Source organism: Sturnus vulgaris, chromosome 10 (genome assembly GCF_052056855.1).
Source record: "Sturnus vulgaris isolate bStuVul1 chromosome 10, bStuVul1.hap1, whole genome shotgun sequence".
In the NCBI taxonomy this organism is placed as follows: domain Eukaryota; kingdom Metazoa; phylum Chordata; class Aves; order Passeriformes; family Sturnidae; genus Sturnus; species Sturnus vulgaris.
The window spans coordinates 20,514,942-20,540,437 of record NC_142252.1 but is presented as its reverse complement, the minus strand read 5'-3'; the positions used below and the strand labels follow the sequence as shown (position 1 = coordinate 20,540,437).

The following is a 25,496-nucleotide window of genomic DNA, read 5'->3' as shown; positions in this document are numbered from 1 at the left end:
ACAAATGACACAGTACAACAGTAAGGAGATTTTTTTTTTTAATTGAAAGCAGAGTTCACTCATAGTAGGGCAGTTTTTATACGTCTGTTGGGATTAGATTAGCCACTAATAAAAGAGTACTTTGATAGAGCAGAGTATGGACTATTCCCAACTAGATGTGCAAACAGCCTACTCTTATCTAGGAATATTTTGCCACAACTGCTGGCCATGAGAAATACAGAACAGTGCTGAGTTTGCTCATAACTCTCAGAATCATATCAAGTTTAGTTGCAAAGATAATTTAGTTGTAGGTAATTTAAAAAAAGGGTTCTAGCAAGTAAGAAGTACAACACAAGGGATAAGACTGGCATTTCTTTCCCACAGTTCAAATCTCCTTCTTGATGTTGAGGTTCTGGGGAATCTTAATGGTTCATTTTTACAACTAATGTTATGCCTTTCAGCAGAGAGAGGTAAAATTTACAGTGTTGTCACCGATGATCTGTGTTTTCCTATGCACTGCTGCACATTCCTGGCAGGCCATTGAGTGTGCTCAGAGATTTGTACCTGAAATCTCTTCAGAAATTAGTTTAATTTTACTGTTTGCTCTTGTAAAGTATCATGTACTGAGTGAAAGGAAAAATAATTTTGACTTCCTTTGTGAAATGTTATGAAAGTTTGAGAACAAGACCCCTCAGAATTTGAAGTTACCATTAAATTAACAGCTTTAATGTCTTTGCAGAGCACCATTAACAATTCTAATTCCTGAGATAGATCTACTGCTTTGCTCAGTGAGTGCTTGTGTTACTGCAGTTTGATGGTTGCTAGTGCTATTATTCTTTCAGATATACTGTTTTGAGGGATTTTCCCATCAAAAATGAATATTTTGTATGAGACAAGGCAAAAAAAAGCCAACCTAACTCTAAAGAGAATATACTAAGCTCGATGCTTTTGCAGAGACAAATGCAAAAGGAGAAGCAGGTGCTTTAGTCACTCGATGCTTGGTAGAGCTGTTTGTAGTAGCAACTTCCAAAATAATGAGGTGTCACTAAGCTCCTGCTGGTATGAGAGAAGGGCAAGCTTTGCCTTCTTTCTGTGATGAGAAATCAACCTTTCCCTGCCTTCCTACACATTATATTTTTCTGCTCTCTTCAAAACATTCTGTGCTGCCAAATAATTGTTCTAAGTTTTTGCCTGGGGATTTTTGTTATTTTTATTCCCCTCACCTATTTCTGTGGATAGAAAGCATATTCAGTACTCATCACCTGTCCACTGCTCCTTCTTGTGATGTCACCTCAGCTGTAAACCACCAGCAAGTGACATGGCTTTGCTCATTAATGGTTTAGGTGGTCAATGATTTAATCCCTTGACCCTCAGTAGATCAAGAATTCCATCAATAAACTGTGAATTAACTTCTATATACTCTACTCAATTTCCTTCTCTGTCTCTGGAAAACACATCTTTTTAATGAGGAAATAAGGCTCAGCTCTGCATATAAGGATCAGTGTTACACCATTCCTTGAAATGTGAAAAGGGGATTTTTTTCGTAATTTCTTGTTTGCTTTGCCAGTTTTAGACATACTTCTAAGGAGCAGTTTTAATATTTACCCCAGTGGTTGAGAACACTGTATCTTGTATGGGAAGATGTATTTTTTTCTGTGCTACAAATGGGGACTAATACACTGTTTTAGAGTAATTGGGTATGATACATTGCATGTCCCTATGTCTACAATATCTAAGTATTTTTTACATCCTCTTAAGATATTAGGCAAAGTATTTTACAATGAAAGAGTGTTCCACGATTTAATTACACGTTTTGTACAAAATATTTCCATTTAACAGTTCCAAACTGTCTCTTCCCTTTCAGTATAACCACTTTGGCTCAGCTCCCATCCCTAACAATGGGAGTGTCACATGAAATCCCTAAGTGTTTGAAAATTTTTTTTAGGCTCCATTTATAAAATGTGTCTTCCACTCTTTATCCTGCACTCGGTGTTTAAATGTCTGGGATGGGCTTTCCCGTTGTTTTCACAGTGAGAGCAATGTAGTCAGCAGTGGCTGAGTTTGTCTTTACATTCCCAGCAAGGTTTACAAATCTCAGCACCCTTGCTAGAAGCCCAATTCTTTCTTTGTCACTTCTAGGTTAGTTCATTAGGTCAGATTAGGAACCCTTATTCCTGACAACCATTCTCAAGCAGGTATTTTGCTACAGAAAACTGACTTGAAAGTAATTCTTCACACCAGGGAGGGGAAAATTGTGTGACTGACAGTAAATATGTCCCTAAATATGAAGGTCCAACTGATTTCCATCTCAATAGTTTTGGAGATGGAAGAAAGATTTTTATTAGATAAACCCAATACATCCATGAGCAGAGTCTGGGTGGAAAAATGAAAATATCATCTTCAAGTGCAGACAGAAAACAAAAATATCATAGAGAGGTTTTTGAATTTATCCTCATGCATTCCTGAGCCTGGATAAAAGGAGGCTTTTGAGGGACTTTATTGCTCTCTACAGGTAACTACCTGAAAGAAAGTGTAGGCAGGTGGGGGTTGGTCTCTTCTCCAGGTAACAAATTACAGAGTAAGAGGAGATGGCCTCAAGTTGTTCTGGTGGGTGAGTACGTGTCTTTAGATGGGATATGAGGAAAAAGTTCTTCACTGAATTGTCTTGGAAGCATTGGAATAGGCTGATGGGATGATGGATAAATACCTGGTGGTGTTTAAAAGTAGATGAGGCACCTGGAGACAGGGTTTTGTGGTGGATGTGGCAGTGTTGGGTTGGCAGTTGGGCTCAACAACCTTGGAGATCTTTTCCAGCCTAAAAGATTTTATGATTCTGCAAAAGAGAACTGCCTTGGCAAATCAGGGTACTAAGGCAATACTATGCTGTTGCTAAGCAATAAGTAGACAGGTTTTGTGCAATTTTTTACCTTTGGATGGGTGATGTAACTGGTCTGGGTTTGTTATCTCACAGAAGTCCTTATCTGGATGGTTAGTGGCAAGAGACAAGGGCAGTGAGATAATAGGAGTGCTACAATTAGTATTAATTGACCTAACTCATCAAGAACACATGCCTTATGTTTGTTTGACAAATCCTGGATGCATGCTGCAGAATCAAAATGCAAACAATTTAAGGTGTCACACTGTTTCTGAGATGAAGCAAACACTCAATTTCAGATGCTACAAAGGTATTAAGGTGGGAGGAAGGAAAATAATTAAGCAAGGAAAAGGAAATAAAGATGTGAAAATGTTTTAAACATTTTTTAGTTTTTTTTTTTCAATGTAAGCACCTAACAGTTTTGAAATATTAAGAATATAAGGTCCTCTATAATGTCACAGCTTGGACTATGTCACTCTGACTTCATCCTTAATGTATATTCAGACCAGAATATGCTATTTACCTTTTGCAAACCAGCATTATCCATGTTATTACATTTGCTGGTGCAGTACTACAAAGTCTAATGTACAACTTAGCAAATATTGAGTAAAATGTAGTGATTCCAAAGATTATGGGCTCACTATAGCCAGAGGCAGGTAAAATGCACATTCAATTGGCTTAAATTGTTATTTGTTGTGGTTATTTGATCCAAATGACTAATTTCAACTTCGACATCAGATAACCAGAGGGGTTTTCTTCCAGAACACGAACATCAGAAGGGCTTTATAAATCGGACCTGGCATGCAATTAAAGCTTTTGGAGATACTAAGTAAACTTTCCACTTGGATGCCGAGCCGACTCTTTCTGACATCTGAGTGTGCCTTTTGTGAGGCTCATTTTTTTTAGTAGGTCAAGAGATCTAAGCCTTAAATGAAGCAGGCTCTATGAGATACAGCTTTTCATCACCAGCAGGATCACGACCTTGCAGTGTATATTGAATTTAAGTTTAATACTGTAATGGATGGGACTTGTAATAAAAATTGCTAGATGTTTTGTGGATGAGTAATAAAGAGTAGATTAGAGTATAGGACTTCAAGCGTCCATTCAAACAATACTGAATTTATACTATCTTTTGGCATTGCTGTTATGCTTTGGAAACCTTATAATAAAACTCAAGCCTTGTCCATTATTTAATTACTTTGCTACGTTTTTTGGCGCTTTCTTAGTAGCTTAATAGGTAGTTTGCATAAAATGCTACCACTGTTAAATATCTGTTTGTGCAGCAAGGAACGTGGTGGTGTTCCTTCTGTCCTAATGTATCACTTAAATGGAGATAAAATAGTGATTACACTTACTCCTTAGGACCATAGACTTGGATTTACTTGCAGTTCCTGCTACATATGTAACCATTTTGGCAGACTCATTTAGGTTTTCAGAAGATCCTGGTACTCGTTGCTTTGCTTGCTCTGACTTTAAGTGGAGTTTTATTTTATGCTCCTGTCATTAACCTGCTCATCCCTCACCAGCTGTAAATGTGAGCAATCTTTAGTGGAACAAAAAAAAAAAAAAAAAAAAAAAAAAATAGTAAGAAGAAAAGTAAGATGTTTGAGGCCTTACAGAGGGCATTAAGTGCTGTATGGCATTTTTCATTTTTCTGCTGTTGTCGTGATTTCCAATAGGGAGGTTCCCTGTAGTTAAAGGTATGACGGTCAAGCACGCAGATTAAAAATTAAGGATCTCAATAACTGAATTTATTCTAGAGTACAAGTGGCAATGAAGCCTTCAGAATTGAATAGGAGCAATGAACTAAAACAATTACATGTCAATACATATTGACATGTATTCAGACATCAAAGCTCATGCTATAGGAGGTTTTCTTTCATGCCAGTTAAATACTGCTAAAAACCAGCAAATTCTCCTTAAAAATAGGTGCCACTTCCTTGAACTGTAGAGACAGTCACATCTCTTGTTTGTATTTCTGTTACTAATGCTACTATTATTTTGCTGTTTTCTGCACTGCATTTCATGTCAGCAAACAGACTAATAAAAACTCTGAAGTAAATTGTTTTTAATTATTACCATAATATAGTGCATCATAAATGTAATACTTCCTGAAGAGTAAAATCAAGCCTAAGAAAGTCAGTAACGAGCTTTGGCATGGCATGAAATCACAAAGGAGAAGGACACATTAAGTTCAGCAGGGTAAAAAGAAAAAAATCTTTAAGTTTTCAGTGTAAATTCTAGCAACTATGACCTTTAAAAAGTTTTCAGAAATTTGTCTGTGCTCCGAACAGACATCCTGCGAGTATATCATAGTTCTTTATTTCACTTCTCCTTTCTCACCCTCTATCCATATACCTTTTCAGCACTTGAAAAATGCTGGTGTAAATGTGCTGTGAAATATGTCTGCCACATAAATGTTCCTTTTCTTTTTATCCTTCATTAGGACATTGTGATTTATAATGACCGGCTGTTCCGGATTGTGTCAATTGCTCCGGAATGGTGGCATTACTCTTTGGATTGAAGCACAGGACAGGTACTGGCAATACAAAGCACATTTGGCTTGGCAAACACTGCTGAAGGATAGCTGTGTCCTCCTTTGGGATGGAGCAGCAAGACTGAAGGGAAGATTTAAGCTGTTCTTTCAGTTTTGGACTATTCCAGTAGACTTTTTGTGGTAAGACTGTAGCCTGTACCAGGCAAATGCTTGGAAGGGGCAGAAGAGGGTTTGTTTTGGCAACTTTGAGGTGGATATCCCCTGGAAGATTCAAAATCACTCCTGGAAAGGCACACTGTGCTGAAAGTAGGAAGCAGAGACCTCTCTAAGCCCCTTTATCCTTCTCCTACAAAGACCTGAGTTAGGAGCAGCACAAGCCATTTAAACTTCTGCAGAGTAAAGCAATCACAGTCTTGCAGATGGAGAACATTAAAAAGATGTTTTCTTGCATTTTGGATTGAAAGGGAAAGGTAGCTGCAAGCCAATTGCACTGGTGGAGTTTCAGAGCAGCTGCTCATAGCCAGCAGCACAGCCTGAGAGGTGAAGACCTCTGCAATCTGGTAGTGGCACTGCTCAGCTCCCCACTGGAAGGAACAGAATTCTGCTTTTGGGAATCTAATCTTCCTTTTCTGCAGCTAATTCTGTAGCTGTCATGTTTTGATGGTAATGAATTGAGATGGCAACCAGTACCTTGGTCAAAAAAGGGACAAAAATGTTGAGAGGAGCCAGTTCTGATGAGTGCTGTGTGAAGGATGAGGATGGCCTGGGTCGTTAGTGATGACTGATGCTAGAGCAGAAGCATATAAATGATATAATGAAGTAATACATTAGGGCACAATATGAAGCCCCTCTCGACCTGGGAAATGTATCACCAATCAAATTTCTTTTCTCTTGAAGGTCTTCTCTTAACCTTGAACGGAGAGCTTGATGGGAATTTCTGTCAAGTCTCCACTTGCTTAAATGTCACTGGATGTTTTAATTTACAGGCATTATCAGCCTGGGAGTGGTAATGGTCTGGCTGTTAGTGGAAAAGAAAGCTTGTTATCAATATTAGGCTCTTTTTATTTGGGAGCACAGGTTTCTTTGATTTGGTTTACTTTAGAAGAATAATACTGAGGTATTTACAAAAGCACAACACAAGGTCAGGTTGAATTTCAACACAATTATTTCATGATTTAAGACAGCAGGAGAGCCTAATGTGCAGGCCATTTTACTTTGTTTTCTTGAATAAAAATGAACTGTTGAGAGGAGCAGGCTGAAGTTTCTGATGGTTCCTGTAAATCATCTCAGCTGTCAATGGCACACAGCAGCTTTCAAGGGAGAATATCAGCTGGGTTTTATACTTGTTTAACTATTAAAATAAAGTCCTGTGGGCTCTGAGTGGAAGCTGTCCTGAAGTATTTATATACCCTTTCATGGCTTTATCACCATCCATGCTGCCTCCCCAGGTGGATTAGAGCTAAAAGAAAGGGAACATTTCTCCTATTTTGGTTTGGCTGTCTGGTTTGTCAGGGACAGGAGGGCTTGGCCCATCCACCACACTCCATGCAGCCAGTGGCCACCTTCACTTGCCAAATGCTTCTGCCCTTGCTCTTGGGGAGCCCTGCAGGAGAGTGGCTGTGCCTGAATTCTGCAGGCAGGCTGGGATTCAGATGCTGTGCAATGTGTTTCAGATTTCTGTCATAATGTCTGACAGTCATGTCATGTCTGCCTTCCTGCTCACATGCAAAGTTCTCTGCTCAGTGTTTTTAGCAGTTAGCTTAGATCCTTCCAAGCATCAAACTGCCAGGAGAAGGCATTTGTTGCCTCTCCTCATGACTTGGACTTTTTCTTGTGGACTACTACGCTCCATTTGATATCTTGGATATACTGAATAACTATGTACTAAAATATAGCATCCTAACATTGTAAATACTTTGCTTCTGTTGGTATATTTGATCTCAATGTGTTATTTAGCTGCTAAGTTTAACTTTATCTGCATGTTATTATTGTATTAAGGCCACTGGCTTTCATGAAGCTGGTGTCTTATTTTTGGTATGTTGCATAATCTGCAGAATTTAGTCTATTTAAAAATTGATACAGCATAAAAAACTATCTTGTGCACATAATAACTTAGAGTAGAAAATGAGGTGCAAGTTTGGTACACAGGTTCTAAATTATTTACATTTTCCATAAAAAGGAGTGCAGAAAAAATCCTGCCTGTAGCTTTCTCCTCTGAGTTTACCATTCTTCTGTCTTTATCCCATTTTGCTTGCCTTACACAATTATGTCATTAGAACAATCAAATATTAAATCTAGATGAGGGTAAGGATTTATATTTTATATTATAATTCACTTAATATCTTAATTTTCTGTCCTTTTGAACAAAGCATCATCTTTAAAGAGCTGTGTTGTAGATGGGTTAAGGAATCACTGAAGACACAGGGGTTTAATCTGAGCAGGAGCCTATTTTCAGTCTGGTCGTTTCATCACTACTGAGCTGAAGGGGAGAAGTTTGGGCCATGAATCATTGGAATCAGAATCTGTATTTTCAACAGGAAAAGCAAATATACAAAATCTGATCTTGTCTCAGTAGATTTGTTTCTTTCATTAGGAGCCAGAGACCTCCAGGTGTCCTCAGGCCTCACTTTTACTTAAGTCAAAAAACAATTTGATAAACATATGTTGATTGCAGTAATGATTGGTCAGCGTGCCTTTTACTTGGTTTTGTGGGGCTTTTTTTGCACTCATGAATTTTACCACAGACTTAGCTAGGTCTGTGTACAGGAATGTGTTGGTGCCTTTCTTTTCTGCAGATGGTAAATCTATGTACCATCAAAAACTTCCAGTGTAGGTTAAAATATGTTTTAAGCTTCCTCCAGTAAAAAGTTCATGAATATCTTGAACCTACCCTTCACTGTTCATGAAGCAAAATTTCCTAAAGAACTAATAATGAGCTGATAGGTTTCAGGAAAAAGATCTTATTTAGAGAGATTGGTTTAGAGAAATCTTTTTTCTGGGCAAGTTTGATCAAACATGCTGTGAATATCAGGAAGTTTGATCCAGGAGCTGGTTTGCTCTTTTATTTATAAAATACTTGCTTTGGGGATGTTTCAGAAGGTAGGTGTGAGATAGAGAATAATGTATACATGTTGTTCAATATTGGTTTAAATGTTTTTCTTGATTGAATAAATTATATGACTAGTTTTCTCTTTTTATTAACTGTCTTTTTTTCTTTTACATAAAGTGTAGGTAATGTCACATCTGTATAAATCAATATAACAATGACATTATGTATATATATTATTATTTAACTATTGCTCTCTAGGGCACAGTTTTGTCAGTCGTATTTTATAGAGATTTTCTGTAGACTGTTATAATCATTACAATTTGTGCAGTGGAAAAATCCTGCAAATCCCCATTTCTTTGATGTTTTGAGTGGTGATGGTGTAGTACAGGTAAATAGTAACAGGGTCTCTGAATAACACAATGCTATAAGCATTACAGGAAATAAAGCATGAAGAACATGCTGCTAAAAACACTGAACAAATGAATATTCTGTAGAGAACGTATTAGTGCACAGAATTTTTCAAGTCATTTCCTGTGAGAGCCACCCATGAATTTATGCCTGGAAATGCAAAAATGTTAAAATGCATTGGTGTCTTTTGGAAGCCTGTCAAACGCACATTTTGTGCTGCCTTGAATTATTACTTGTGTGTGTATTAAGCAGACATCAAATTGTGCTTAAATCAAAGATAAATGACTGCTGCTTTGGATGGCTTTTTCTGAGAACTGCCCAGAAAGGAGGCTGAAATTGGAAGTTGTATGCAATCACGTTTCACCAATATACAATGAGATAAACCTTATCATACATAAATCTTCTTTTGGATGATATCTAGTCAGAATGAACTCTCTAAATTTTCCTTCTAGCAAAACTGTTTTAGAAGCCAGATACAATTTATTCTAACATTGATTTACAATGAAAAACATAAAATTTTCTGTATATCTCAAATAAATTTCACCCAAAATTTTATTAATGAGCCCCAAACATAAAGAGGACATGAGACAAATAATTATTTCTCCATTTCACATCATTATCTTATTCCATCAAGGCATTGTTAGGTGAACATTGTGCCCAGATTAATTTAATTGCAGCAGTATCTTGTGCTAACCTGTACCACATATAATCCTTTCTATTTCATTATATCATGATGACACCTAATACAGCTTAGAATATGTGGTCAAGATTTATTTTTCTTGTTTCTGTCCAATAATGTTGTTGCTTTACGCATTAAAAACTTACAGATTTTTTTTTTCAAAATTTATCCTATCCTAACAAATGTGAGAATTTTTAGCCACAGTTATATTTAATCACTAATAATAATAAGCTTCTATTCCACCTTGTGGAAGCACAGTCAAACCACAACTAAGAGGTAATCATAATTTCTTGCTTTGCACATGATACTTGCAGCTTTAGGGCAAACTGGGATGAAAAAGGGAGGCTAAAACCTTGCTTTTTAGTCCATGGCAGTTTATAGATTTTTGGGCATCAGGTTTTCTTCTTGTATTCACAGCATTTATTTGGTGGCTTTGCCACTACATGTGAAATGACTGTTGTGCTTTCAGAAAGTTCAGGCAACACAACTGCAAATCTGTCCCTCCTAAACACTCAGAATTAAGAACTTTATTCCATCAGGTGCTCTAGCTGTAGTTACAGCAGGGAAGCATTGCTAATTAACAAATCCATATTTGTAATCCATGCAATCAATGTGCATTTGAGTTGCACCATTTTTTTTTTAAATAAATGCACACAGGACCAGATGTAAAAGTACTGTGGAGTTTAATTGGGAGTCATAACTGTGCAGACCATGGGGATCTGGGAAGATTCCATGAAGGTGGTGTTCACATTAGATTTAACCAGGGTTATATGAAAGGGAGAAGAGCACTTGAAGAGTTTCAGGGATAGAGGTGCCCAGTATGAAAACCTTGGTATGCTCCTTCCATAGGCTCCAGAAAGTCTAAAATGCAGCAGGCTCTGACCACAACTTCTGGCAGCCTAACCAGGATGGCCATAAGCAGTGAGGATGGGTAGGGACGTGAGAAGGAGGAAAAGAAATCAAAACCATGAGCATGGAATGGAGTGGAACTGAGCAGCTCTCTTTTTAAAGAGAGGCCGTGCAAAGCACAAGGGAATAGAAACATTAAGAAAGGACATTGTGTGTGACTGAATGTGTGTCTTGCCTAACATGTATGACACTACTATGTTCAGTCTTTATTGCTCCCTCAAAACCTGTTTTTTCTCTCTCCATTGGCCATAAGAAATATCCTCAGAATCTAAAAGAATGAGGGTCTAACTGTAGATATCCACTAAGGAAAATAATAAGTTTAGCTTTGCACCCTGCTGCATTAGTTTTGTTCATCAGCACTTTCTTAAGGCTCCTTCCAGATTTTCAGTGTGTTTCTGAGCTCCTCTTATAAGGTCCTAAGATAAGTCATGGAAACATAATCAGGATGTTGCCAAGGTGCTGATATTTTAATAAAATTCAAAGTGAGTGGTAGAGTCATAGAATGGTTTGGTTTGGAAGGGACTTTAAAGATCAGCTAGTTCTACTCTTCTGCTATGGGCAGGGTCACCTTCCACTAGACCAGGTTGCTCAAAGCCCTGTCCAACCTGGCCTTGAGTTTCTTTAGGCAACATCTTCCAGTGCTTCACCACCCTCTCAGTGAAGAATTTCTTCCTCATCTCTAATATAAACCTGCTCTCTGTCAGCTTAAGGTCATTCCCCTTTGTCCTATTGCTCCATGTCCTTGTTCAAAGTCCCTCTTCACCTCTTCTGTAGCTCCTTTAGGCACTGGAAATGCCTTTAAGGTCTCCTCAGGGCTTCTCTTCTCCAGGTGAACACTCCCAGCTGTCCCAGCCTGGCTCCAGAGCAGAGGGGCTCCAGCCCTCAGAGCATCTCCTGTTTTCCTCTGGCCTCACTCCAACAGGTGCCTGTCCTTTTTGTGTTGAGGGCCCCATCTCACTTCTAAATTTCTTTCCATTTCAGCTTCTCAGGGCACAAGCCTATTTCATATAGGTCCATTGATGATGGTATCAACTCTATACATTTTTCTTTTGTTTACCATGAAATGAAAGGACTGATGAGAATGTTTGGTGTAGAAACAGAGCTGCCAGCCTGAAATGCTGAAAAGTGATGGCTGTCAGGAGCAAGCTTCAGTTACTTCCCTTAGGATAATTCCACACATCACACTGACAGGACATTTCTGCTGATGCTCAGTCTAAATATTAATGTTCTGTCCTTGGTTCTTGCCAGCCCTCCCTCTGCCCCTCCACGTTACTTCTGGCTGTCTGTACCTTTGGGATACATGAACTGCTGCTGTTTTCCATTCTCAGGGCTTTATTCCTTTCTTGATCAAAATGCTTGCCCTTTTCTTCTGGGGACAAGGCCCAAAAGATTCCATATTTACAAAACTGAGAGTTTTCAAAGCTGGTTCTAGAACTTTTGCTCCTTGGCAGTTTGTCCACACCCAAAACTCCTGCACCTCCTGTTTTCCAAAGAATGAATGGAACATAGCACAGTGAGAAAACTGGTTAAAGGCTATAAAAAGAGGTAGAAAGTAACCTCAACATTTAAACTACATTTTTGAATTATATACAGTACTAGATACCTCTTTAGTATATCTTAATTGCAAATTCAGAGATAAAAATTCATATAATGATGGTAAGTGCCTATCCCTGAATATATGCACCTTTCATTATCAAACACTGCCTCTGCATGCTATTCTGTGTTCTATATTTCCAAAAGCTATGTCATAAAGATGACTATCTTTGGATGTCTGGAGTTGCATGAATCAGTAAATTGTTTATTTTCTCAGTGGGAGTTCACTCAGGACATTGAGGAGCTATTTCCTCCTAATTAGCTCCCTTGACTCCTCTTATAAAAAAAACCACCTTAGGCTTCAAGGAGTCTGTTTGGGGTCATTATTTTTTTGATAAATGTACTCCCCACCATTCCAGATTTCCCAAAAGGGAGACTGCAGGGTAGAAGAATGTTGTGTTGCACAATATATTCCATGATTGGTTCAAATTACTCAATTTGCCCTGTATTTTAAAAAAAAAACAATCCAAAGTCATCAGTCAGCCACATCCTACCCCCAGTGCTGATGCCAGGCAGTCATTTTCCCTCAGAGCATCATTGAACATGAACTCTCCTCAGCTTGTTTCTTACTTTGATGAACTGGATGGCTGCAGGGACTGTGCTGAGATTTGAGACATTTCATTTGAGATGTTGCTGGTTGTTTCCACCACTGATAGCACTGTAGGAAAGGAGTGGACAACGCTGATTTTGCTCATACCAGGCAGAGATTATTGACCTGTAAAATTTACCATCATATTTTATCAAGCCACTCTGAGATGTCATTTTGTCAGATAGGTGTGCTAATGCAAGGTGATTTATCTTGTCTAATCTTTGAAAGGTAACCTGCAATCAAACCTCCAACAATGCTGAAACGTTGTCAGTTATGTAGCACATGCTGAAAAGACAAGAATTTTTGTTTTGGTCTTTAGATCAACAAATTCTTGCTCAAAAAGAAAAGTATATCCTTCATTTTAGACTCAAATTTTAGCTCCATGTGGTGTAAATGTGTTCATTTTCACCTGTCAAAAACCTTTTCATGCTCTGTATCTTATGATTATTGCACTGTGATCATTTCTTGATAGTTGCTCACCTCTATGATTCAGAGTTGCCAAGTTCAATGTTGTGCTTTCACTTATTCTGCTGGTGCTGAGCTGACTCGAACAGAGTTTTAGGCTGCTTGAAACACTGGGCTTAGGTTCCCATAGCCTAAATCCCCTCTAAATCCCAGTGTTTTATTCTGGCCTTAGCAGACTCCAGGACAATTGGGTAGAGCAGGCATTGCCAGTGGAATTGCAGATGTGAAACACTGGATTGTAGCAGGTGTGTTCATGGGCTCCTACAGGTATTGTCTGACCCACCTCTGTGCCAGCCTTATTGCAAAATATGGATAAAACTGGGCTGAAAATTGGAGCTGTGACTGCCCACCAATGGCCCCATCACCCAGGAGTGTGTAACCCACAGGTGGCTGTGGAAGAGGGAAATGCTCCCTTGGGATAATTGCTCTTTTATCAAGGGCTGCTGCAACGTCCCCTCTGCACACAAATGCCTCTTAACCCCTCTCTGCCTGACAGCACCTTTCCAAGATAATATTCCCAGTGTCAGAGAAACATTTTTGGTTTATTTCAGCAGAAGTTTGTTTGATTGAAGCCTGAATAATAGGAATAAACCTTTTTATTGATAGGAGATTCCCCTTTGTTTTAATCCTGTGACCATGAAAACATCATCCGGACATTTCTTAGGTTTGCAATGTGAGCTTGCAAGCCCCTCTTGCAGCCTGAATTTCACGTGTGCAGCACAAGCCCAGCGTCACTGTAAACACTGAGATCAGCTGTGAACAGAGAAAACAAAAAGCTGAAAGGAACAGATGCCTTTCAATTTGTAGACATTATTTAATATTGAACCGACCCATAACACAACCTTAGATGCTTTATTATATTTGCCCACGGTAGAAAGGAGCTGGAGCAGCAGCAGTGGCCGTGTGGAGAATGAAGCCACAATTCCTGCACCCTCTACTGGCTGATGCACAGACCTCGGAGGGGCCTGCAGGATTTTTTTTTCCCACAGCTATAAGAATAAATTTCTCAGCTGGAACAATAACATTTGTCAGCAAAAATTTTATAGTGTCATCATCACTAGAAATAGGAAATCTGGGTACTCTAGTTGTCTAGAATAGGAAGTGAAAGGTCTGAGAAATAGAAAACTAATGAATTCTTTCATCTTGCCTAAGAAACTAGTTTTTGAGAACCACTGTGCTCACTTTCTACAGCAAGGGAATGCCAAAGTTTGGCACATAGAAGAAAACTAAGCTGTATTGTGCTAATTCTGAATGCTGGAGACATTGTTCATTAAGTTCTGCAAATGCCAGATGTGGGGGGAGAGAAAGTAGTATTCTGCAATCAAGACCTAGAAATTTGAAAATTAAAATTCAAAGTCATGTCTTTCTGGGTGTGGGATTCACTTCAGCCACAGATAAGTATTACAAAGTATTTGTATAGATTTACCTTTCAGATGGCTGTAGCTGATCTTGTTATAAAAACCAGCTGCAGTTTCAAAGTCCATGTAGAGAGCACTCTGTGGCATGACCACGGTGTAGAGAGGATCATACACCCTCCTGGGTCATGACATCAATTAAATAATAGGCTTCTAGGCTGCTGCAGTTTCTCTAATGCTGCTTCTTTCTCTCTTTTTTCTTTTTCTCCCCTTTTTCTTACTTGTCTGTCTACATGGATGCCAGCTAAGGCTTCCTGAGGTTGTATTGCTCCTGCCATAGCAGACAGAGGTATCTGCAGATGTTCTGCATAAAGCAGGGGTGCTGTTGGTGTGTCCAGTTTTCCAGGGCACCTCACCATGTAGATCTGGTTCTGTGTTGTGTCTGTGTGCAGCAGAGACACAAAGGCTCATAACCTAACATGCACCAGCTATAATGAAGGATTTTGTTGTTGCTACTCAGCTATTAAGTTGTTTGGACTGCTAGGTTTTACAGGAATAGTGTTATTGGGCTATAAAGAGCAGCTCACACTACAGTGAGATTTTCAGAAATCACGAGCTCTGATCTGCCTTCAGTTTACTTTCTTAAAAGTAGTTGTATTTTCAGAAGGATTATTGCCCCTCTCATTGCCAGTTAGAGATGATGCTTCTCTGGCTCCTTCAGTTCAGGAGCTCTTCAGGTGCCTTTTTTTTGGAGATCCTTGACAATTTCTGTTCTCTCTGCTTTGCCTGTGTGTTCTTGCCTGTACATGTCAATTTTGTGTCGTTTGTCATTGTGCAGTGAATCGGATTCCAAGACATGACAAGCTTTAAGACTTGCTAAGATAAGCAGATGAACATGTTACAATGTTTGTACAATGGTATTTTCATATCGATATCATCTCCTGGACTTGCCATCACCACTGATGCTGATTAATGCCTGCAAAACACAGGAATGTGTCATTTATGAAGTGTTTTTCTGTCTGTTCATTATTTCCTATTGCTTATTTTGGCAGAATTTCATAAGCACTCCTCATATTGACTCCTCCACAGAACCAGTCAGTGCCACACAGCCCTCTGGGGTGCCTGGCCTCTTTCAGAGGTCTCTCAATTCCCTGCAGGAACATTGGCTTACTGCTGCACCTGCAGGCAGCTGGGTGGGTCAATGCCAAACAGCTGGGGCTGGCAGAGGCTCCCTCTTGACCTCCCTCTCCTCCCCAGCTTGGGAATCCTTACATGCCCGCCCCCTTCTCCTTGGTATGGCGAGGTTGTCTCTGCCCTGGCGATGAAAAAATCAAAATGGATGAGACAGAGTAAAAGGCAGGAGAGATAAAAGGATTTGCTCAAGGTCTCAACCCAGTCACTGGCAAAGCCAGAGTATCCCAACCCAGTACCCAAACCCCAGCACACCCCAGCCTCTTCCAAATGCAGCTCACACAAAGCAGATTGGAAGTGATTTACTGCTCTTTAGGAGTGTTTTCAAATTGCATCTTTTTCAGTTGTCAGAAATTAACTGTGACTGCCTGAGTTTTAATTAATGGCTCATGTTATTTGGTGCATCTGAAAAGAAAATTTAAGAAACATCTTTGGCTCTTCTGGCCAGTAGCCATAATGACAGCCAGGCTAATTATATCGGTCACCAAGTTATCGGTGCAATCGTAACTGGAGGCAAACAGATGCCAAGAGGAGCTGGTAGTAAAATCATGATGTATTTCACAGTCATCTTATTACTGACTGATTTAAATAAGAACCTAAAATGCTCTGTCAGTACTGAGAGTGTCAAGGTTCCAGCAAGTCTTAATTCACAGAAGTTCAAGCTTTCCTTGCTTATGGAAAGTGACTGGTGACAAAGGAATAGGTACGCCACAAGCCAAAGCATGTGGAAAACAATTTACTGTTTATACTTGCAAATGCTAACAATCCAGGCCACATGTTCTTTTTTTTCTACCGAGTTTAAGTATTAGGAGCAAAAACTCTCTGATGAGTTCCTCTAACTTCCATTTCATCACATGAGAGATGAAGTTGGCCTATAGTTCTCTGTCATTTGCTTGCTGGGTCTAAATGAATATAAACTGCATGTAATAGTGACTCAGAGCAGCAGCTCCTTCAGGGAATGTCCCTATGTGCTTTCAAACTCAGCACGTTGGAAGTAGAATACAGTATGTACTCAACGTTAGGTTTAAACTAATTTAATTAGAAAAACTAGAAATTGGTTGGTTTTCACACAGTGGGAACAGAAAAATCTTTGTGAAAATGCTTTCCATAATTTCAAAAACAAAGTCTAGCCCCATGGTTTCCTCTACTGGGTCACTGCAAACCAAGGTACTGCTGGATTATGGCTTCAAATAATAACTGAAATTTTGGGAAGGAACAAAGTCATAAAACTCCTCTGGACAAAATGTATTCCCAGCCACATAAACAAGGAAATAGATTTTATAATTAATTCAGAGTTCCCTGGCAAGCACAGTGTTGTAATGTGTTGTAATCTACTGATTAAGTTCCAGTAAGAACACTGGCAATGCCTTTTTTTATCAATATCTGTCTTTTAACAGCACCCAAAAGAACCTGAAATTCTGAATCTCAGAATAACCATGGATGGATTGTGCTAATCTGAGCACCCAGCCAACACTTGGAGAGGGGTGAGTGTGTAGGAAGAGGATTTGTGTTCCTTGGGTCCTGTTTGCTTTCTCCTCCCATGTCCTAGAGCACTGTGTTTTGGAAAGGCAGTGCTTTATAGAAAATTGCTTTTGAGAAGTTCAAGCTGAATGGGTGCTTGAAACGTTCCAGGCTGCTGATTTTCTTGACTCTTGGTATGTGAAACTCTGACGAGTCTCAAGTGAATCGTTTGCCATGCAACAAAGAATTGTATTTTAAAAAATGTATTTGTTTTAGTGTAAAAGAACAATAATGTAGAAATTAAATTATAAAGGTGTTTGGAGCACCTGAAGGACTGGCAGGGCCCTGTGTCTTTGTGAAGATGCTCTAGGAAGAGGGATGGCATCTTTAAGTGGCTCTTCTTGGCAAGGTTAAAGCAAATGAAAGGCAATAACTCAGCAGTTACAGCTAACTACAGCAGCTCATAGGCTGGCATTATAATTTCATTAACGATCTGGCAATCTGGGCAATCTAAAGAATACAAATGCACGGAGATGAGCAATCTTAAATTTCATGAAATCAAAGAAAATATTTAACAAAGTTATTGCAGGACAGCTTAATGAGCTATCTTGAGACAAACAAATTAATGAACATTTAGTATTTTGTATATGTAAATAGTTCCACCTGTTCTACCTATTAGGAAGGTTATTTTTTTTTTTTGAGAAACACAGTCTGAAAAAATTTATATTTGGAAGAAAAACGTGACTGTCTCAAGCTACATATTTCAATAACTCATGAAACTTCTATTGCATCAAAAACTTGCCTACCTTCAAAGCTTCAGGTTCATACTTTATGTATCTCAATGTGCATTTTTAGATTGGATTGCTAGTTGGGATCTGCTTTCTTCTTTTTAGCTTTTGATTGTATCGTTTGCTCTTTTTGGAAGTTAGTTGCTTACATGAGGGTTGCATGAAGGGTTTCATGTTCTTAAAATAGAGAAAATGGAGCAGAGGAGAATTTTAGAATATTGCAGGATGCTGGCCTTTGAAATATCCATGGATTTTCAGTCCATGGAAATTTATCTTTCTTTTCATTATTTTAATAAATGCAGATAACACAGCTCTATCAAGACTCAGGCGAACTAAATATTAAATAATGCCGGCCTTTAAAACAGTTTTCCATTCCTTAGATTGCAATGAAAGTGTAATTTTTTTTTACATGGAGGATATTAAAACATATTTAACAAAGTTCTAATCAATTATGGGCACTTCTCCCCTTGTTTCCAATGAATCCAAACACTCTTTATGTGTTTATACGTAGGCATAAATGTGTGTATATTTTAGAATGTTTTGGGTTGGAAAGCACCTTAGAGATCATGTAGTTCCAACCTTATATAAATATTTTTATATATATATGAAAATAAATGTGTATGCAAGCCACTTAGTTCTTACAGGCAAGGATGTCCTGGCTGTAAACTGAATCAGCATCAGACACTGCACTGGTAATACATGAATGTCATATATTATTCTACTATATTAGAATATAATCTATTATTGCCACATACTTAGGCTCAGCTATTGCTGTCATATTTCTCTATAAAGGGGTTAGCCCTATACTTTGTTTTCCCAGTCAAATATCCCTTCCTGGACCTGTACAATTTTCTGGAGCTGGAGACAGATCTTGTTGCCTTCCACAAGGCAGTATTCCTCTTTCCCCAGCAGTATTTTGGATGAGAGGAGAGCTATTGAGGCCTCTGGAGGGAAGAAGGAGGGAGAAAAGTTTGAAGCACAGGGCAGGGAAGCAGAGTGAAAGACAGTGGAAAAGTTCTGGAAAGGGACCCCAACCTTGTGGACAGGCCAGAGCAAAAGTGATGTGTGAATGAACTGATACCACACATCACTGCTGAGAGAGGGAGTTAACAACAACTTAACATGCTCAACAATTTGGTGCCATTTCTGCACGAGTGAAGATGAAGACTTGGGGGCCAATGGTGGGATTCTTGCAAGTTGGATGTAAATTGTCAGCTCCTGCTACCCATGAAAGGCATGGTAAGGAGAAAAATGGGGAGATTTCCCCCACAGGTAATAGGGGATCATAGAGTACCCCAAGGAGATATGTTGGCTCATGGAACATGGGGAAGATAGATACATCCTCCTTGAGGGAAGGAGAATAAAACTTTGCACACTTGGATTCTAGTGGCTTATCTAGTGACAAGGAGAGTACTGTTATTTTATTTCACCTTTATTTCTTGCTTTTCAGTGCAAAGAACAACCCAAAGATAAAGCTACTCCAGGGTTTTGTGTGGATGAAGAATGACAGAATATCTCACCTGGTATTGCCTCTTTGGTGATAGTTTTTAGGCTGTTGGTTGATCTGTGGCTGGTAGCAAGTGATTGATTTTCATATACAAATTTTCTTTCTAGTTTTGAAACTTTTTTTCGTATAGTATCCCCTTGAGACTAACATAACAACATTCGTGGGATTGCCCTGTCAGCAGAGTATGTTCTGCCTTTCTGTTCTGCACCTGAGAGCTGCATGTTTTTGGCGACAGCAAAAGAGTTAAATTTCAGAGTACTGAAGGATTCTGGACTTTCCTAATTAACCATGGGCTATAATAGTTATAGAGGCAGGCAAAAAACGTGCCCAGGACACGATTATTCCAGTACATGGGAATGTCACAGGATAAACTGCTGCTGTGTCCTGTCACTCCTGCCATGGGCATTTAGTTCCAGATCCTCAGTGGGGCTGAGAGACATAAATAGCCCAGCGTGTCTGGGACTGACCTTCCCTCCTCTGGGATGTGCTCTCAGGTGAGGGTGTAAAAGCTTATCAAATTTTCGGGCACCTCCAGACCTTGCCTGGGGCTGTAGGCTTGGAAACATGTGGGTTTGCTGTGCTTGGTTAGTGTCAATATTTTAAACCGAGGTGGATGTTAGAGGAGCAAAATACAGATTTTAAACACAAGGTGAAGGGAAGTCTCTCCTAAAATAACAGGAGATATTAATGAGCTCTCTGCAAGAGGCTTAGTTCAGGATGTTTTAATGTGTGATTGTGGCTGTTCTTAAAAAATGAATAGACCTATCAGCATTCAAAGGACTATTCTTTCCCTTCTGATCTGGCCTTCCTTTCTCCCCACATCCCCTGAGTTGTCAACTTTCGTTCTCTGCTGTGATCCTAGAAAGCATGAGGGCTGGGGTCAGAGAATACTTTTTTTTCTCAATTAGAAATAGAAAGAAAGCGATGAAAAATAAGTAAAATATTTCAAGAAACAGCAAGGGGAAACAGAAAGAGTCACTTATATCTTGTGTGCAGACAGTGATGATCCAAGTAAGGCAGACCACGGTTTCATCCTAAATTACATCCGTGTGAAATATTTGAGTACAATCCCCATCTCCCTATATAAACTGTCCATAATTTGGGTATAATTAAGCAGAAGGCAGCAGGTGCGTTCAGCATCTCCACCCTGCTCTGGCATCCCTTCGTGCCCCGGCGCTCGCAGGGCTGCGTGCGCTCCGTGCCGCTGCCCGCGGCCGCCGGAGGGACCCCCCAGCCCCGCTGCGGGTCCGTGGCGGTGCGGGAGGGTCCCCCCGAGGCCGGGGCGGTGCGGAGCGGTGCGGGAGGGTCCCCCGGAGGCCGGTCCGCCCGGGGCGGTGCGGGGCGGTGCGGGGCCGGGGCTGCCCGCGCTGTTCGCCGCGCCGCCGCTGGGGGTATCTTTGTACCATTTTTCATCCAGCAGCAATTTGGAGTGGAAACGTGTAATAGGGGGAAAAAGCAGGGATCTCGGCGGCGGTGTGAGCGAGCCGTGCATCCAGGAGCCAAAAAAGATTAACAGCCGTCCGCACCCCTCCGCGCCCCTCCCGAGCCCCTCGGGGCATCGCCGAGGCTCCGCGATCGCCCGCCGGACACCGAGCGAAAGGGATTCGTCTGGAGGGCAATTTCGGATCGGGGGAGATCTATTGGATTAGTGGGATTATCTGCCTGCAGACGGAGAGAAGTAGCGTTTGATCATTTCCATTGCCTGCCTGATGGTCGGATTTACATGGAGGTGGCTCGGCACGGATGAGGCTGGATTCCGGATGGGGATTTCCAGCCCCCCCTCCCCGCGCCCCGATCCCAGGAAAGGGCAGAAAAATATATAAAAATCGGTATAATTGGGAAGTGTCCGGAGCGCTATTGGGAGCCCTCCCGCTCCCAGCGGCTGGGAGAGCCGGAGGAGGCGAATCCAGCGGATTACAGCTCCAGCTGCGATTGCGGGAAAGCGGCCGTGAACTGGTAAATACTTTGATGCTCCCATCGTGCGGAGCGAGCCCGCGCCGGGATGGAGAGGAAGGAGGGAGGGGGCCGGGATGCAGCAGGGCGGCCGGGATGGAGGAGAGAGAGAGAGAGAGAGAGAGATACAGCCGGGATGGAGCGGGCAGGGCAGGGCAGGGCAGGGCTGCTGCGGGGCTGAGCCCGGGGGCGCTCGGCAGGGCCGGTTGTTCCCGAGCCGTGCGTGCGTGTCCGCGGCCAGGGGGATGCGCTCGGGGCTGCGCGGCTGCGGCGGCGGCGGCGGCGGCGGCGAGCCCGAGCGGTGCCCGCCCGCCCGCGGGGATGCGCGGCGGCGGGAGCGGCTGCGGGGGTGTTTGCGGGGAGATTTACACACACACACACTCACACACACTCGCACACACACGCACCTTCACTCTCACGCACTCACCCCCCGCTCCCGCCGCCGCCGCCCCGGCGAACTTTTCCTCCCCCGCAGCTCCGCGGGCGCTCCGCAGCCCCGCTGCCTCCCGCAGCCCCGGCTCCCTGCCGGGCCTGCCGGGGGATGGCTTGGGGTTTTTATTTTTTATTTTTTTACATATCTTCAGACATCTTCTTTCTCGCCTGGGCGCTGAGTGCTGGTTCTTCTGCTTCCCCCCCCCACCCCCGTCCACCCCCCCCACCCCATCCTCCTTTCCTGATGATCGCACTAGAGCATCATCTTTACTTGCTAAAGGAAAATCAATTTTCAACAGGTTTAATTAAAATTAATCAGTCAAATTACTTAATATTAATTGACTTATAATTAAAGCCAGAAAGTTACCTTGGAATCAGGAGAAAGGATGTTATCTGGAATTATTTTAACGATGCATATGGTTTCAGAGCAATTACGTTCAAATAACTGTTTAAATAAAACAAACCAGAGCTTGATTATAGTGTTGTGTTCTTTATGGTGCAGGTGACACAGTCTGGACTGGCCATTTCGTTCTGTAAATTTGCTGACTTTTTGAAGGAATATCATGTTAGTTTGACACTGGGTTTGCTTTCTGGAAGGCCAGTTTGTTTTAGCTCTAACAACTATGGCATTAAAATCCACTAGTATAAAATGGAAATATGTCTTATAGAAGCTATAAATATCAAAGTGAATGTTTTTAGCACGTTTAGATGTTCTGTGAATTTGAAATGAAGCAGATTTTTCTTTTTCTCAGCATAAGTGTAAGAAATTGTTTTAGGAATTATTTTTTGCCAGCACTGCCATCCACTGTATCCAATGCAATATTTGCATTTATCTAGAACCTTAGTGGGACCAGACCGTACTGGTAAATTCAGAGATAATTCACATCTGAAACCATGTATTTTTGGCAATGTTCACAATAACCTTTTCATGCTCCTTTAAGACCTAGGTTGGTGTTTTTGTTTGTTTGTTTTTTACAGTAGCAGCATTTTTGGTGCATCCACAGAGTATTTTTATTGCCGAAAGAGCAGTACTATGAGCTTTGGGACATTTTCCCCTACTTTTTTGGGCTGGTTTAGTTGAAGCAAAGGATACTTATGAAATTGCACGTACTTATTGCAGGCACCTGACTAGAGAAAGACCCATGTATGGTATAAATGAGCATTTAAAAATAGAGCCCATTATTCAGGGCCCTGATTTTCAAAGATCCTGATTCCCATTGACTGCACTGAGACTTGTGTGGGCTCAACAGCTGTAACACGTAGACCACTTCTGCATCTTTGAAATTAGATTTGCAGATTGGGAGCCAAAAGCTAAGTAGCCATGTTTGGGAATAGGAATAGGGTTGGGAAGGATTATTTATTTTTTCTTTCTCTCGGTTCCCCCCCCCCCACCCCCATTAGTGATGCAGGGTTAAAGAAGACTGCTTCTTAGTTACTTTTTGATAAATAACACCATTTTTTTCCTTAGACTGTGGCTACAGATTGCAGTGATGTTGCAAAAGCAGTTTTGCAGTAAATGATTAGGAGATCCTCGGATACCTACAGCGAGATCCCATTTAGCCTGTACGTTTCCTGCGAATCATATGCAGGCTGTGGGAAGAAAAATGAGGCAGAGGATAATCATGCTAAGTGTGCCGAGAAGCAGGGTTTGGCTGAACACCTCTGTTTTGTGATTAAATGAAGTAGCAGCGAGAGCCATGAGGGTGGCTCAGGCTGTTTAAGGCAGTGGGTGTAGGAGCGAGGAGGAGAGCTGCTGTCCTGCTGCTGCTTTGGTTATCTTACCCCTTCTCCTAGAGCAGGGTAAGAAGATAATATCCTAGCTGTTGATACTTAAACATCTTTAGCAGAGTGGGTTTCCTCTGGATTATTTGGCTGGAGGTGGAGCAGTCTGCTGAGGAGGGTTATTTAAAGACTGGGACAGGGCTGTAGGCAGATAAATTGATTTGTGAGTGAATGGAGGAATTTGAACGTGGTAATGGTGGCAGTTGTATTTTTTATCAGTTTGCATTTTTAATATCCACTGGCATACACACCAGCATAAACCACCCTAATTGTTCAAATGGAGCCTGGGGAAAAGGGAAGAAAGCAGAGGCTTAGATGTGGTCTCAGTTCGTAATGGATTGGCTTGCCTTTCTTTATTAAAAGCAAATATACACTGCTTTGTAATAGAGATGTAGAGCTGTATTACGGACCCTTGACTAGCTCTGAATTATTTGTTTGATGTCACATTTATTATGGCTTTTTAATCACATGAAAAAGAAATTATTTAAAAATTAAATAGTGAAAAAAGAAGGGCAAAAGGCGACAGACGTTCTTTGAAAGCAAATAATGAAAATACAACATTTTCTTAGAGGTCCAGTAGAAACCTCTGTGGATATCTTTTAATAAAGGATGGACAGTTATCAGTCTGATCCAGTAAATGATATAGTTTCTGATTAGTCCCAGATATCCCTCCATGGTAAGTATAACAGGTGATAAAATGATAGATAATGATAAAAAATAGGTCCTGACTGAGGAATAAAGGCTGTTCTAGAGGCATGTCTCCATTTCTGTAGCCCTGGTTCTGAGCTCTGCATTGTGAGGGAACACAGGCACTCAGAGGGGGATGCCTGCCCTGATACCCAGGTGCTGCACAAGAGTTTGTAGGGAAGGGAGGGGGAGAGGGAGTTAGGGGATGAAAAAAAAAACCCAAACAAATCAAAAAACCCCACATGATGGGAAAACTTCACCACGTGTTGCATATTGAGAGCATATCCTGTAATTTTAATAACAAATGATGACATTACATTCCCCAGGATTACTATTGAATTAGCAGAATTACAGGGGGAAATCGTTTTGACTTCTTGGTGACTCAGCTGCACTTTTCCACCTGCCTCTGAAGACCCCACGTGTTTTCCAACAGACTTTGTTTCCACAATTATTAGTTGCTCATTAATGATGTTTTGCGTGCTCTCCAGGGATAAAAAGTGACTGGTTGGCTGCTGAGTCCCATGTTAAGTTTTGCTGTGCACCTGCTCCACCATGGCACTTCTCACTAGGAAACAAAAGGTGGTGTGAGGGACCAGCAGCTGTGGGAAGCCAAGGGGCACAGAGTCTGTGCTGTAAATATCCTCATGGTTACCAAGCCATGGAAAGATCTGAGCTGCACACAGCAGGGTAACATGGTTTTCCACTGCTGTGGTCAAATAAAACATGAGGCCATTAAAGGAAAAGCAATTTAAGTTCTCTTTACCCCATTTGTTGAACTCTTCTGTTTTGTCCTCATAATATTTTCTGCATAATCAGTTTTAGTGGTGCCTTTGGGTAGCCTGTTACCTTCTGCTGATGCTTGGTTAGGTCTTTTGCACCATATTAAGGGAGAATGTAATGCTTGGAAATTAGCAACATGTGACTGTAAAATCATAAAAGTGGTCAAGGACACTTTACAACTATTGCATTTCAAGTAACTCATATTCCTTTAACGAAGCAGAGAACTTAAATGGCAATTTAAAAAGATGTTTTCTAAATCTCCTCAATCACATCCTGCCTAGAGAAGCCATTAGCTCACTTGTTGAACTGGTTCTGGGAATTTAATGAGGGGAATACATTTATGTTGTATTTTGTACTTTTATTTAATTACATTTTGTCTGAAGCTTTCGAGTTCAGTATCTGAGCTTAAAGTTGTTCCTTAACTTTTGCCTTCCCCACCCTGTCCCCCAGTTTCCAAAACAGCACTTGAAAGCAGTAAAGTGTTATGTAGGCACACAGTGTTAGAAATATTCATGAG

The 25,496-nt window shown here is 40.8% G+C and overlaps 1 protein-coding gene across 13 annotated transcripts in view; it reads left to right on the top strand.

Moving 5' to 3' along the window:
- Nucleotides 1-25,496, top strand: part of NLGN1 (neuroligin 1) — a 425,904-nt gene that overhangs the window by 96,260 nt on the left and 304,148 nt on the right. For 6 of the 13 annotated variants that reach the window (XM_088171025.1, XM_088171023.1, XM_014871504.2 and 3 more), the window contains exon 1: nucleotides 20,739-21,301. The exons of 6 other annotated variants lie outside the window; for them this stretch is intronic. The gene's annotated coding sequence lies outside the window, so the exon portion shown is untranslated. Of the gene's footprint in view, nucleotides 1-16,986; nucleotides 17,074-20,738; nucleotides 21,302-25,496 lie in introns of those variants that run through there. One more of the 13 variants, XM_088171021.1, reaches the window with a different exon arrangement.